Raw genomic sequence first — 14961 nt, 5'->3', positions numbered from 1 at the left:
TCGGAACCGTTGAGTGAGCTTATTGCTAAGCGGCAAAGAACACCACACAGACTTGCACTTTCTTTCCGCCTACAGTTAGCAGCTTTCTGTATTCCATTCCTTTTCACCCATAACCACACTGAGCTCTTCTCAGCTGTTGCTGTTCTTCCTTCAACCCTTGATTCTGAGCTGTCAGCCATCATCATCATCATCGTTTAACGCCCGCTTTCCATGCTAGCATGGGTTGGACGATTTTGACTGAGGACTGGCGAACCAGATGGCTGCACCAGGCTCCAGTCTTGATTTGGCAGAGTTTCTACAGCTGGATGCCCTTCCTAACACCAACCACTCCGAGAGTGTAGCAGTGTTAACTTTATATTTCTAGCATCAACAAAATAAATACCAAGCATGTGCTAAGTTTGATTCTATCAACTAATGTTGGACCTTGTCCCAGAAATGAGGAAATAATTAATATTAGTAACTTGGTTTTTTTTCATTTGTTTCATTCAATTCAAATATCCATTCAAGTCTGAAATTATTTTGATTATTCTAAGCACATACTAAAATGTATTTTACTACATTTCTCCACTCTTACACTATACTAATCACCTTCACACATTACTTCATTATATTGTGCCAACCAGCGAGAGGAACATCTATGTATTCATTGCTTGAAATTATACTCAAATTGCCCTTACATCATATCCTACCACCTGAAATGAAAAAGGATACCATCAGGGATTATTTATATTGACTACATTGTCGTCTTAAATATTCAGACAGATGGTCACAGATGGAACCTCATTGATCATATGTTTAACCTAATATTATGCATCATTAAATTTTAAAAAAAGAGCATTGAGATATTTCAATATTTTTTCTCTTCCTATTACATAGAACTATTTACAACAGTTAAAGCGATAGCAACTAAAATATTAATACCTTACTTCAGAAAAGACTGCAAATTTATATATGAGAGTACAGTCACCTTGAGAGATTTCCTAATATATTTCTCAACTCCTGTATAAACCTGGAAGTGATGGAAAGCAAGTTGGCTTTCAGAAAATTTGTACTCACAACATTTTTCTGAGTACTCTATTAATTTTGCATAACAATCAAAATAAAAATATCAGGAACAAACTGGAAATGCTTAGTTTGAAAAAAAACAAGTTTTGAATTATGGATAGTGAAGAAACACATCGCATAGTGTCCTGAGACACTGATTAAGGCTAGAATATCTTTGATCATTGATCAACACAGTAAGGTTTGCGCTGGGATTAAACAACAACAACAACAAACCTTTGAAAGAAGTTCTCAAAAGTAATAAGATACAAAAGAAGCTGTAACCTTCCCCAATATTCATTCATGGACTCTGATTTAGTGTGAGAAGAAATTACAAGCTGAAAGACAACATCAATATCCTTGTCTCCATGCTATGTGAAGGTGTTCAAAAAGGAGAAGTGAAACAATTTTTTAATAATTTTGTTTCTTTTTAAAACACTCTATCTCTGGACATTTGTAAAAGCTTTCACAAAGTGATTAAAAGTAAAGGGGTTGTAACTGTTGTTTGCCAGCACCACACTTGTCATATTTTATTAGTTATCCTAAGGTGGCATTGAGCTGGCAGAATCGTTAGCACACCAGGCGAATTGCTCAGCAGCATATCATCCATCTTAGCATTGAGTTTAAATTCTGCCGAGGTCAACTTTGCCTTTCTTCCTTTCAGGATTGATAAAATAAGTACCTATTTCTTTACTACCCACAAGGGGCTAAACACAGAAGGGACAAACAAGGACAGACAAACGGATCAAGTCGATTACATCGACCCCAGTGCATAACTGGTACTTAATTTATCGACCCCAAAAGGATGAAAGGCAAAGTCGACCTTGGCGGAATTTGAACTCAGAACATAGCAGCAGTCGAAATATGGCTACGCATTTCGCCCAGCGTAAAATAAGTACCAGTTGAGTACTGGGGTCAGTGTAATTGTCTTGCCCTGTCTCCCGATATTTCTGGCCTTATGCCTATAGTAGAAAGAATTTCTTCTTTGTAATCATTCATCTTCTCTGTTAGTTAATAAGTAACAGCTGGATATTGGGATTGAGTGTATGAAGTATGAACCTTACATTTTTTGTTAACTTTTCAAGCTATTCTGCATTGATACAAAAATTTATGCTTATAATGAACCAAAGGTAAATCAACATGAAAATATCAACATATAACCACTATAACAATAGTAATAATAAGCTTTGTGCTTATATCAGAACTCAGTGATAATAATAATAATGACAATAATTTCTCACAAGTAATGATTGTTTCTTGCAATGTTTACAAGAAGGAAACATGATTCAGTAATGTTCTTGTCTTCTTGCAAAAGCATTAATAGCCTATTTGAACAAAATGGTTCTAACTTTGAAAAAATATGGATTTCAACTTATTCGTCAGTTCTCACGTCTAAAAAAATATGTATTTATTATTTATTTTGTAACAATTAGTCGTGGGAGTAAGGACAGTGCCTAAGACTTTATTTAATAGCTCACTCAAACTGAAAACATTAAGGCAGTAAATGGAAGCTTCAACCCTGGGGAAGAATAGCTTGGGAAAATGCTTAATCAAGAATCTGGGACATATAAAATATACCATCATCATCATCCTTTTTATATCTGCTTTCCATGCTGGCATGGGTTGAACAGGTTATCAATGTTTGTGTCAGCCCTTATTTGGAGTTACTTCTCTCCAAGGAATGACCAAAAACTATGCTTCACTCATTCATTTTCATTTGAGCATTTCTATTGGATGCTTTATTTAATACCTATTTCTTTATTACCAACAAGGGGCTAAACACAGAGGGGACAAACAAGGACAGACATAGTTATTAAGTCGATTACATTGACCCCAGTGCGTAACTGGTGCTTAATTTATCGACCCCGAAAGGATGAAAGGCAAAGTCGACCTTGGCGGAATTTGAACTCACAGCGTAACGACAGACGAAATACCGCTAAGCACTTCGCCCGGCATGCTAACGTTTCTGCCAGCTTGCCGCCCTTACCAGACACTTTACTGAATGTACCAGGTGCATTTTTTCCTGGCACTAACACTAGAAAAGCTGTTAAGCTCTTGACAAGACAAGACTATCTTCTTTGCTATACAATGTCTCCGTTGTTCATCCACCACTTCACAGTTTTCTGAATGTACTTTATTGTAATATTTGTACTTGTACCAGGATCTTCACTGCTCTACATTGACTTGAATGAGAGGGAGAGAAGGAAAGCATTGACAATAGGGGTGAGAAACTGGAGAGCTAGTGCTAGAGAATAATGAGTAGTAATAAAGAAAATTTGTAAAAAGGGAAATAAAGATGGCATGGTGTAAATGGCAGCTACATATTTGCCAGTCAAAAATTAAGTGCAAGTGGTGAGAGTAACTGTTGGAATTGTCAGCGATAAGAGTGTGATGGATGTCAGTAAAAAGCAACAAATGTTAGTAATGAAAGCATGGATGATTGTTGGCAAAAATGGTAATGGAAATCATGCCAATTAAAGAGTGATCTCAAGGACAAGGGGCAGTGGTTGTGGTGCTTTCTATGAATGCAAGATGGAGTTTATTTTATTTAAAAAATTGTTTTTAGAGAATATTTCCAAGCTTTCATATACGCAAAAATCACATGGTTTTTCAGAATTGGGTCTAGCTCTGGTGAGGATATTCCACTAGATGTTATAAGGAAAAGATTTACTTTTTATGGCATGGATATATTTAGCTAGTGATGTTTGGATAGCTCTGTTGCAATGTCTAAAGGAATTGCTGTGCAAATTAGATTATATATGAACAAGTTTGAAGTCATACCAATATAGACTCTGGATAAAGATTTGTCAACAGTAAATTTATAGACTGTACTAGCTAAACAGTTCTTGTTGAGTGGTAAATTATTGATGTTACTGAGATTGCTGTTCTTGGTAGAAAGGTGTTCACTAGTTTATTTAGCTTGTGTGCATTAGAAGAAGCAATAATCTGTTTGAAATTAGGCACAGGAGTGGCTGTGTGGTAAGTAGCTTGTTTACCAACCACATGGTTCCGGGTTCAGTCCCACTGCATGGCACATTGGGCAAGTGTCTTCTACTATAGCCTCGGGTCAACCAAAGCCTTGTGAGTGGATTTGGTAGATGGAAACTGAAAGAAGCCCGTCGTATATATGTGTGCGTGTATGTTTGTGTGTCTGTGTTTATGTCCCCGTCACTTAGCGGTTCAGCAAAAGAGACTGATAGAATAAGTACTGGGCTTACAAAGAATAAGTCCCGGGGTTGAGTTGCTCGATTAAAGGCGGTGCTCCAGCATGGCTGCAGTCAAATGACTGAAACAAGTAAAAGAGTAAGTCGAATAAGAAATCTTTACTGTATTTTTGTTGGAAATTTTGCATTACAGATATATTTTATTAACTTTGTCATCTCCACTTTGTATTAGAACATTAATAGTAAGTTGAGTTATCATTAAAGATTTTTTTCATTAGGATAAAGGATAAAAAATTTTCCTGAGTCATAGAGACTCATGGTGCATATATTTCTCCCCCTGTATGGGATGTCAATCCATCCCAGGAAATACTCATTTTTGAGTGGACTGAAACAACATGAAATGAAATATTTTACTCAAGAACACAATGCATCACTTAGTCCAAGAACTGAAACCATAATCTTACAATCATGAGTCCAACACCCTAACCACTAAGCCATGTGCCTCCACCTTTTTTTTTCCTTAGCTAAAAGATTAAAAACATTCTAAAATTTTTCTAGCTAAACTAGTTATTGTGGATCTAGGATAAATAGATGTTTATATATATATATGTAATATAAAGTTTCGTTATATTTATGAGAGGGGTAATAAAAATAAAATTTTAAACTGTCAGATCAAGGAACTTTTCAATTTTAATACTTTTTTCAATGATGATACATAAATCATAATTTTAAAAAAAAAAATTTAAGTAAAGATTTTCTAATTCAGAAAGAGATTAGTTGGTGATTGTGAAGAGAGAGAGAGTCATCATGTAGTTGCTGCCTAATCACAAAAATTTGCTTCTAGTTCAAATAAGATAAATAATCCATCTAAATTATCTGAGCTGAGTTTGGTTAGCTCATAGTGAGTGATATCAAAATTATATCCAAATTTTCAATTCCAATAATTAACATTGCAGGATAGAATTGCACTCTTAACAGCTAAAATAATACCAGTCTGTCATGCTTAAAGGGGAGATCTTTCTAGTGAAGATAAGGACTTTCTTAAGGAGTATTGGGGATATAGAAAACTCATAATTATTGAGGTTAAATAAGAAGTTTTCTTTTTTTTCTCTAGTATCACAAAGCACTGAATTACCTCAGAGTTTTTTTTTTTCTGCCTCAATGTATTTAACCCAGTAACATAACATGACTTGATTGAATTTTATTTAATTCAGTCATGCATTGCATGATGCTTATCATAATGAAACAATTAAACTATGGATTATGTAAAATTTAGGCCTTTAATGTTGTGTGTGTGTGTGTATATATTTCCATGACTATTAAATGATTCAGTTTAGCCTTTTATCTTTTCAAGATTCGTGAAATGAGTGAAGTAATAATTATAATAAATTATTATAGCTAAGATTTATAACTAATTTCATTATTGATTTCCAGTTTTGGCATACAGCCAGCAAGTTAGGGGGAGAGGGTAAGTCTCTCTTTAGTACTGTTGACCCCAGTACTAAACTAGTACTTATTTTAACAACCCTGAAAGGATGAAAGGCAAAGTCAGTCTCAGCAGCATTTGAACTCAGAACATAAAGACGGACAAAATAAAGCTAACCATTTTACTAAATATGCTAATGAGTCTGCTAATTTTCTGCCTTGAACTGTTCTAATTATTAAAATATATATATATATATAAATTGAAAGGAGAAATGTGCATACATTCAAGAGGCTTCCAATTATACCCAGCTGTTTTACCATTGCTATTTATATACATTTCACTGCATTGATAGTGTTCAAAATACATTTACTATATTATCAGAAAAAGAATTTTTCTTATGATAATTACAAACTCATGTTGCAGCAAGTCTAACTGGCTATCTTGGTAGTGATATTATAACACTATTACTTACATATTGTTCCTTCCTGTCAATATTTCTATTTTTCTAAACTTTCATTTAAAGCATTAATAAAGACATTTCACTCAAATATGTTTTCTACATTTTAATTTTCATAATTTTAGTAAATTTACTAAAATTTGTTGGTGTGGCTGTGTGGTAGGAAGTTTGCTTCCCTACCATGAGGTTTCAAGTTCAGTCCCACTGCATGAACATGCACCTACAATTTCCGTTCCACTCTGTAATTGCTAAAACCCTACAAGCTGCCCTCTAGGCACATCCTGCCTTTCAACAGGAAATATGAACTATCTTATTGCTGCCATCAGAGGTACACCCTCCTTGTAAACTTCAAATCACTGGCTGCCCCACAACCAAGGATAGGGTTTCTGATGCTTATGCAGAACATAGGCTGAGTTTCCAGCCTTATGCATCCCCTGTAACTCCCTACGCTCGTCCATATACATGGTTGTGTGCACACACACATCCGTCTACGTAAGTATACTTTTCCTTTTTTATCCTCCTAACACCACTGAACCTCGATCCAATGTAAAATTTCCACTCGACCCCGCCTTCCCTGCGACGTTGTTGCAACCACAGTAACACACATCTGTCATGTTTGCACGCATAAATACCAAAAGCATGACTATATACATATATATATAAAGTAAAATTTAATGGCTGTCTTGTAAGGGACGTTGTTACTGTTTATTGACCCCAGAAAACATCGTTTCTAGCTGGCTATTTGACCCATTATCTGTCTTTATATTTTCGAACCAGGAATTCAGTATCCCCGCTCCAGCGCAAAACAACATCTGTGGACTAGTTTCAGGATTATTGCTCTTCATCAACACATAGTAGCTGCTTGGCTCAGAAGTAGTATTGAAAATTTGGAATAAAAGTTTTTAATTACAATTAACTGTATTAAGATATCGTTTAGGCAACCCAACGGCTCCTTTGTTTTTCAGCACTTTAACAAACGCAGGTGTAAAAATAAATTAAAACAAAGTTGCATATACACAATTAACGGGGGAGGAGGGTTAATACATTAGAATTCAGAAGTGTGCATATCTGAATTTAATGCCGAGTTTACCAAGGATACATCAACACATTAGGATGTAGTTCCTTTTTCAATCAAGTTCTGACCCTGATGAAGTGTTCAATCAATTATTTTTCAATATGAATCTTTAATTTAATTTTTCTAATTTGTATTGATTGGACATGGAAACAATTGTAGGAGGGCAAGTGAGGCCATAACCCATGGCTCCTACCTGTGCACAGTCCACCTGTGCATACCTTCCTTCTTGAGACACATAACTCTACTTGTGAAGACCTGCTGAGGTAAGTGAAAATGAAAATCAAAGAATCAAATCGAAATCGATCCACATCAATAGAATTTGTAGTTTGTGGTACCAGTGCTGGTGACACATAAGAGAACCATCCGAACGTGGCCATAGCCAGCACCGCATCAACTGGCCTCCGTGCTGGTGGCACGTAACAAACACCATCCGATCGTGGCCGTGCCAGCCTCGCCTGGCTTCCGTGCCGGTGGCACGTAAAAACACCATCCGAGCGTGGCTGTTCGCCAGCCTCGTCTGGCACCTGTGTCAGTGGCACATAAAAAGCACCCTCTACACTCACGGAGTGGTTGGCGTTAGGAAGGGCATCCAGCTGTAGAAACACCACCAGATCTGACTGGCCTGGTGCAGCCTTCAGACCCCAGTTGAACCATCCAACCCATGCTAGCATGGAAAGCGGACGTTAAACGATGATGATGATGAGTTTGATATTGTTCGAAATTGGATTTGTTTTAATAAATTGATGTTTATATGTCAATTTCTCCATGTTCTTTTTATTATACATAAATGGTAACATACCAATATCCATCAATGTGAAGCTAACATCTTTTAGTATTTCACTGATACACTGGATAAAACTGGGGAACTTGGATGCTGACATACCTTTAATATCCGTGAAATAATGATGTGTGTGGGGGGGGGGAGGTAAATAATTCATGAGAAAATATTTATGAAGATAGCATTGACTCTATTGTGTATGTGTGTGTACACACACGCATACACCAGATAAAAATACGTACGCATATCTTTTTCCAGGCAAATGCACACATAAATACACGAATATACATACGTTCACACACCCGTATACAGAAGGCACTAACACATACACAGTAAACACATATACCTCATGTTTGTTTACACCAGTGGTTCCCAGACTTTTTCGGGCTGCCGCCTCTGGACACCCAAGCTGCATTCCTAGTGCCCCCACCCCTAACTAACCATCACAAACATAGACCTCATTCTGAAGCAAATTCAAAGCAACTGTATTTTACAAATAAAATTTTACCTAATGAACCCACTATCTGTATTTTACAAATAAAATTTTACCTAATGAACCCATTATCCTCCCACTTTTCTTCAACGTCCCCTTCAAACTTTCCACTGCTAACCGAAAATCCCTTCAAAGACTAACCAGACAGCAAGGCACCACCAGCTTCCTGCCCAGCCATACAGTCCAAGAAATTCTCCTTTTCAATGTATCTGATGTTGCTTTCATAATTGTCATTCTCCCTGAGATCTTTCCTGTTTGTCTGCCAATTTCTTTTCTTTTTGTCTCTTTAATTTCTATTCGAATTTATTTCTCATTCAGTGTAACAATATACTTTTATATACTAATCAATGCCATGAAAATCATTTTCGCCATAAGTCAATAAATAAAAAGTTATTAACTATTAAAGTTTGAAAATTTGGGGTAGTTTTAATCAATCTCAAGCCATACACACATTTATGCCTATTTCCATAGTAACAAGCCAAACATGAGAACTCTTTTGTCTGCGAGAAAGGACATATTAACAAATATAGTTCAGTCATTGAGGTGATTGTCATATGTGCTAAAAATAGCAGCCAAATAGGCCCTAAATCACACACCAGAGGAGGATGCGGTTTTGTACTTTCAAGAAAAGGGCGTTATACCTAAAAGAAAATTATGCAAAATGAAGAAACATTTTATGAGTACAAAAGAACGTGGTGGGAATATGTATAAGCAATATTCATGCCGAGGATCCATGGAGTCTGTGTCAGTATGGAAAGAAACGTGGTTTGAAGGTGGCTTCCTTCCTCTTAGGATTGTAGTACTTTTCCTTTACTCATGGGTTAAGGAATTGACTTCAGTCCAGTTTTGTGCTGAAAAACTGGAGATGAGTCATTGCACAGCTGTTGATCATAACAGCTATGTTAGGGAAGTGTGTGCGGAGAACCTGCTCCGTCAACTAGTTAAGGATGGTGGTTCTGGGAAGATTGTTGAGAAGACGAAATAGTTTTCTCAAGATGTAAGTATAACTGAGCACACTAGTGTGTCGTGAAACTAGACTAGTTTTTCTTTATGTGGTGCCTTGTTGGAATCGTGACACACTGCTGGAATACATACTATTTTACTTGTTTCAGTCATTTGACTGCGGCCATGCTGGAGCACCGCCTTTAATCGAGCAAATCGACCCCGGGATTTATTCTTTTGTAAGCCCAGCACTTATTCTATCAGTCTCTTTTGCCAAACCACTAAGTAACGGGGACATAAACACACTAGCATCGGTTGTCAAGCAATGCTAGGGGGACAAACACAGACACACAAACACACACACACATGTATATATATATATATACGACAGGCTTCTTTCAGTTTCCGTCTACCAAATCCACTCACAAGGCTTTGGTCAGCCCGAGGTTATAGTAGAAGACACTTGCCCAAGGTGTCATGCAGTGGGACTGAACCCGGAACCATGTGGTTGGTAGACAAGCTACTTACCACACAGCCACTCCTGCGCCTATATATAAGTTTGTGTTATAAGTTTCTTATCTTAAGAAATATTCAATTTATAATGCACTGTTTATTGCATTAAATGTATATTGAATGCATAAAACTACAAAATACATGTCTACTCGTTTTTTTTTTTACGCCATTGAGGTGGTTGTGAGGTGTACTAAAAATAACAGCTAAAAGACAACTAAATAGGCCTTAAATCACGCATCCCCATAATTCTTTTTTCCATAATCATATGAATTTCCGCGTGCATAATACAAATTGGCAAAAATTTTCTGAAAATTCCAAAAAATAAAATGACTATGAGGAGTTAAATGTCGAGCGTAATTTGTTTACAGTTTATAAAAATAAACCATATAAATACACATGTGCCATTTTCAGGACATTGACAAAATGTGCAGTCACGCACTAAATGACGGCATCTAAATCCTGTTTCTTGACATGGGTGAATATTATCAAATTTTTCTGGTAAAAGTTAAATACCTCCAGCAATTCAGCTTGAAAAACTACATTAATGTATCAAATTAAAAAATTTTTGATAAACTTTGATTTTGAAATCTTGGCAACCAAACAGAAAAAATTCCTCTATGTGGGGAAGAAAAATAATAATCACTAGTTGAAATGGCCCTTTATTTTCATTGTTACAATGTAAAATTCAACTTCTTTGAGTTGTTGTTGCACACAGATTATTTTTAGCTCTATAATGCATTTTGTAAGTAGTCAACATCATCTGTGAATGACCGCTGGAAGATGGATGGAAAAAGGAGAGAGAGAAAGAGTAAGAGAATCTACTTCTCTGTGTTGACTAGTAGAGAGGGTAAAAGTTGTGCGAAAGCCAAGACCAATAACTGGTAGATAAATTTATGCTAAATTTCGAATCTTGGTTGAAAATCTAGGAAGTTATTTATTATAGAAATATTGACTAATACCTTAGTCACTCAAACCTGTTCCATAAAATCTGATATATTGATAGCATTCTTTTCTAGAAAATAATTGAACAGAAATTATAATCATGTGGTCAAAAAATACTTAAATTCTATTGAATGAATACGAGTGATCAAGAAAAAGGAAAATTTTGAATTAACTTCTTTTAAAATTCTTGGTCAGTTTTCTGTAAAATGCAGGACTTTATGATGTTTTATTTTGATGTTTTGAAGTTCTACATGTGCACATTTTCACATTAATACTTGCAACTCATCCATGCTACACTATTGATAAAACGGCAACCAGAGTGCTATATAGTCACATGCTAACAAAAAACAAAAAGGAGACAAAAGTTGTCCTGCAAGGCAGTTGAGAAAATTTGTCAAAAAACATCTTTAGGCCATGTAAATCTCTTGTTAGCATTTATTCAGAATATACTAATTCCTAATCATTTGTAAACAAAACTTCTTTTGGTCGATGTTCACACTTGTGTCAAAAGTATATATTCAACCTTTTGGGATCTGAAACTATCTGTCATTTTCTCTCAACACCCTTTTCCCCCATGTTTGTAACCATCATTTAAACACCACTAGCCATTCTAAAACATTAATTGCTTCACTTCACTAAACAATTCTAGGTTAAGTAACCGTTTTTATGCCCTTTTTCTAATTCTAAATTCACTCAAACCTAATTTCCTCATAGACTGGAAATAAAGAGTTTTTTTTTCTTCTTATGATGTTGATATTGCAGCACCATTTCCTCTCTGAGTTTTCTTTGAAATTTCACCCCTATTTGAATTCATTCAGTGTCGCTTGTACTTATAGCAGTGAACTGAATCCCTTGGTGGTAATTATTTTTTAATCTGAAGGAAGGATTGGTATTACTAAAGTTGGGCAACTCAAGAAAATAAAACCACATATTCAGACTGAAAGTATTCTATTACAAACGTGTTTAACTCAATGATAAGAACAACACCATCAAAATTTTCTTAGTTATTAACTACATAGAAAAATATTATCAGAATAAAAACCAGATGTGAATATACTTAACATTTATTTTCAATTAGGAAATAGTCATTTCCTGAAACATACCAAGTTTAAAAATTTGGTTCTAATTTATGACAATCTACTTAAAATGTATTAGGGTATTATGTCTAAGAATTTTATTTGATTTTTTTCTATGTTCCTGCTTGGCACAGTTTCTATCAGCATAAAATGTGCTGATGGTAGGGAAGGCTTGTAGCTGCACTAAAACTACTGAGGTTGTTAGTATTGATGTTTTTTTATCGTTTTTATCAAACTGATAGAAGAGAAAGTATCTGAAAAAAAGTGGGTGGCGTTGAAGAAATTACAAAGTAGCATATCCGGTACTTACTTACTTTGCTCTATGGTTCATTGAGCAAAGTTTACAGCAAACAGAATTTGAACTCAGAAGATAGAAAGATAAAAATAAAGACTTTAATATTTTTAGTTTCATTAAACTATATAAGGTTGCCACTAAATATTACTTTTATTAATTTCTAATATTGAGAAATCATAGAAATTGAGTATAGTCTTCGCACCAACCTCAGTTCAGAACTATTTCTTATTCTGTTGAATCTCTATTCAAGAATAAACATATATGTATGGGCATGTATGGGCATCCATCCATAGAAGCCATACCAAAACAGACATAGGAGCCTGAAAAGGCCCTCATCTGCTCAGTTCCTGTCAAACCGTCAAACCCATGCCAGTATGGATAACGGATGTTAAATGATGATGATGATATATACACACACCCACAAAATCCCAAAGGTTGAACAAGTAGACGATGATTGCATCCTATCTTAAAGCCTGAACCAGCGGATGATGATGAGTATGCTAGAGAAGGCGTAACTCAAGACTATAACCGGGTCAGCAGACGTTTGTTGCAGTTTCATGTCTCATTCTATGTATGCCACAGAGGATGATCATGAAATCAAGTGCGTGGGTCACTTCCTGGCAAGTTGAGGTTCACCTTAAACAAATCCACACCATTGGCACTTTCTTAGACTTTGGCGATGACGATATATATATAAATAAGCAACAAGGATATCCAGAGGTAATGCCGTACGATCGTTTCATGCAACCCCATTTAATAGAACAATGCAATCATTACATCAATTTAAAATGTAGAGCAATCTTCAGCCGCACAAAAACATAGAATTTAATTAAATTAGAACAGATAGACACATTAGTATAATTATACATAAAATCTCCAAGAAGTTAAGGAGATAGACAAAGAACATGTTGCCTCTACTTAGAAGTTACTAAAATTATCAAGAAGACACTGCCCGCCACTGATTTTTTTGTCTTTATGGGTTCAGTTTTAATTTATAGACTAGTTTATCAAATCCCTTGTATATCTAAGGCTGCGAGAATAGAGGGCAGTATCTGTTAGGGGTATGGCTAAGGAGTAGATATACATTCTAGTTGGTATAGTCATAAAAAAGCAAGATTTATTTTAAGCAATATTATGAGGTTTAGTAGGGGAAAACTTAAAACAAGATGTTAGCTGATAATTAAGGGGGTCGCCCCCTAGCTATTCCCCTTCATCAGTTTGTTTTTACTGTCTTGTTCTCACTGTCATTGTTCTCACTCTTCACTTTCACCCTCCGCACAAAAATCCCAAATTTTTATTTAATTTGCTTTGCAGGAAGGACTGTTTCAACGAAGTCGCATATTGTCCTTACCTTCGGAACGCGGAGTAGATGAAACAGGGATGACTGATGAAGAGGAATATTCTTTATGTTGCATGTCTCGTTTCTCTGTTTGTTTTTTCCGTTGTTCAAAAAAAAGTTTGTTTTCTATGTTGTTTTTATATTTTCGTTTCTCGTTGTGTTCAACGCTTTTTTGATGTCCTGTACCCATACATGCATGTATATATACATATATATGTAGGTATGTACATGTATGTATGTATATCTGCATATATTTATATATATACATGTATGTATATATATATATATATATATATATATATATACATATATATATATATATATATATATATGCTTACTGTTAGTGACGTCCTGTACCCATATATGCGCGCACATACACACACACATATATGTATGTTTACTGTTAGTTTATCTTTATAATTATGTGCAACTGGTCCTACTATACTGATGAAGGTAGGGAGATTTTACATCTCTAAACCAGAAATCGATTTATAGTTAAACCTCTTTTAAGAAATCTTATTTATTCACTTTCCTCGCTTTCAATCCGTGCTAATGGAGTAAGTAACTGTAGTTCTTAGAGCCATTTGGCATCTATTTCTAGCATGTGACGCTATTCATTTGTGCCCTTATTACTATTATTATATTTATGTAATTATATATAGTTGTGTATGTGCATGTGTGCGTACGTGTATAATTGAAAACCAAGAGGAAAATGGAGATTTATTCAGATCCAAAACTTTTTTTTTATTTAAGTGTTTTTTACAGCATATATAACAATGACCATGTTTTAACTGCAGCAAGTTCACATTGTTCTGTATACAATTATGCATCCTAGTCACTGTAATTTCATCAAGGGTCCAGCACCTACGATGTTTTCAAAGTGAACTAATTCAAACAAGCTGTCTGTGTTGGTATTCAGTTGAAGGTGATAGCGTAACTTTTTTAATCAAATTGAATTTTGGTCTTATACTCACCTCTACTGGTATTACAGTTGAATCGTGGTTCTAAAATGTATATTTATATTACAATTAATTGTAGCAGATTTGTTTACATTTTACCCAAAAGTAATGTCCATTGATTCATTGTTTATTCATGTGAATTCACGAGAATCTCCGCGAATTACACTAGGCCTTTCTCCATGTAGTTGGCTTGAAAAATTGTTAACACTATGATATTTCCCTACTTTTCTTAACATGAAACCAATGGTAGTTTTAATTTACAAGTAAAGAAATAATGTCCACCAATGTGGCGTTGTGCACTAATTTTCATCGTTCAACATTTAAATTGATATATATATATATATATCAGTTTAAATGCACAACCGAAAGAGCTAGTTTCATGTTATTATGATACTTGAACAGGTATGGTTATAGAATATGCCATGTATCTTAAAGCAATCTTTCAGGCTCTGTTTATGCAT

General features: G+C 35.2%; 1 long non-coding RNA gene across 1 annotated transcript; it reads left to right on the top strand.

Annotated features, from left to right (window-relative positions):
- The first annotated feature begins 1848 nt into the window (after positions 1–1848).
- On the top strand, positions 1849–4934 carry LOC118765967. The gene is made up of 2 exons (XR_005001879.1): positions 1849–4009; positions 4346–4934. It is a non-coding gene; the product is annotated as an uncharacterized LOC118765967 (long non-coding RNA).
- Positions 4935–14961: the final 10027 nt, after the last annotated feature.

The sequence above is a fragment of the Octopus sinensis genome, linkage group LG14 (genome assembly GCF_006345805.1).
Source record: "Octopus sinensis linkage group LG14, ASM634580v1, whole genome shotgun sequence".
NCBI lineage: Eukaryota > Metazoa > Mollusca > Cephalopoda > Octopoda > Octopodidae > Octopus > Octopus sinensis.
This window is presented reverse-complemented; position numbering and strand designations above follow the sequence as displayed.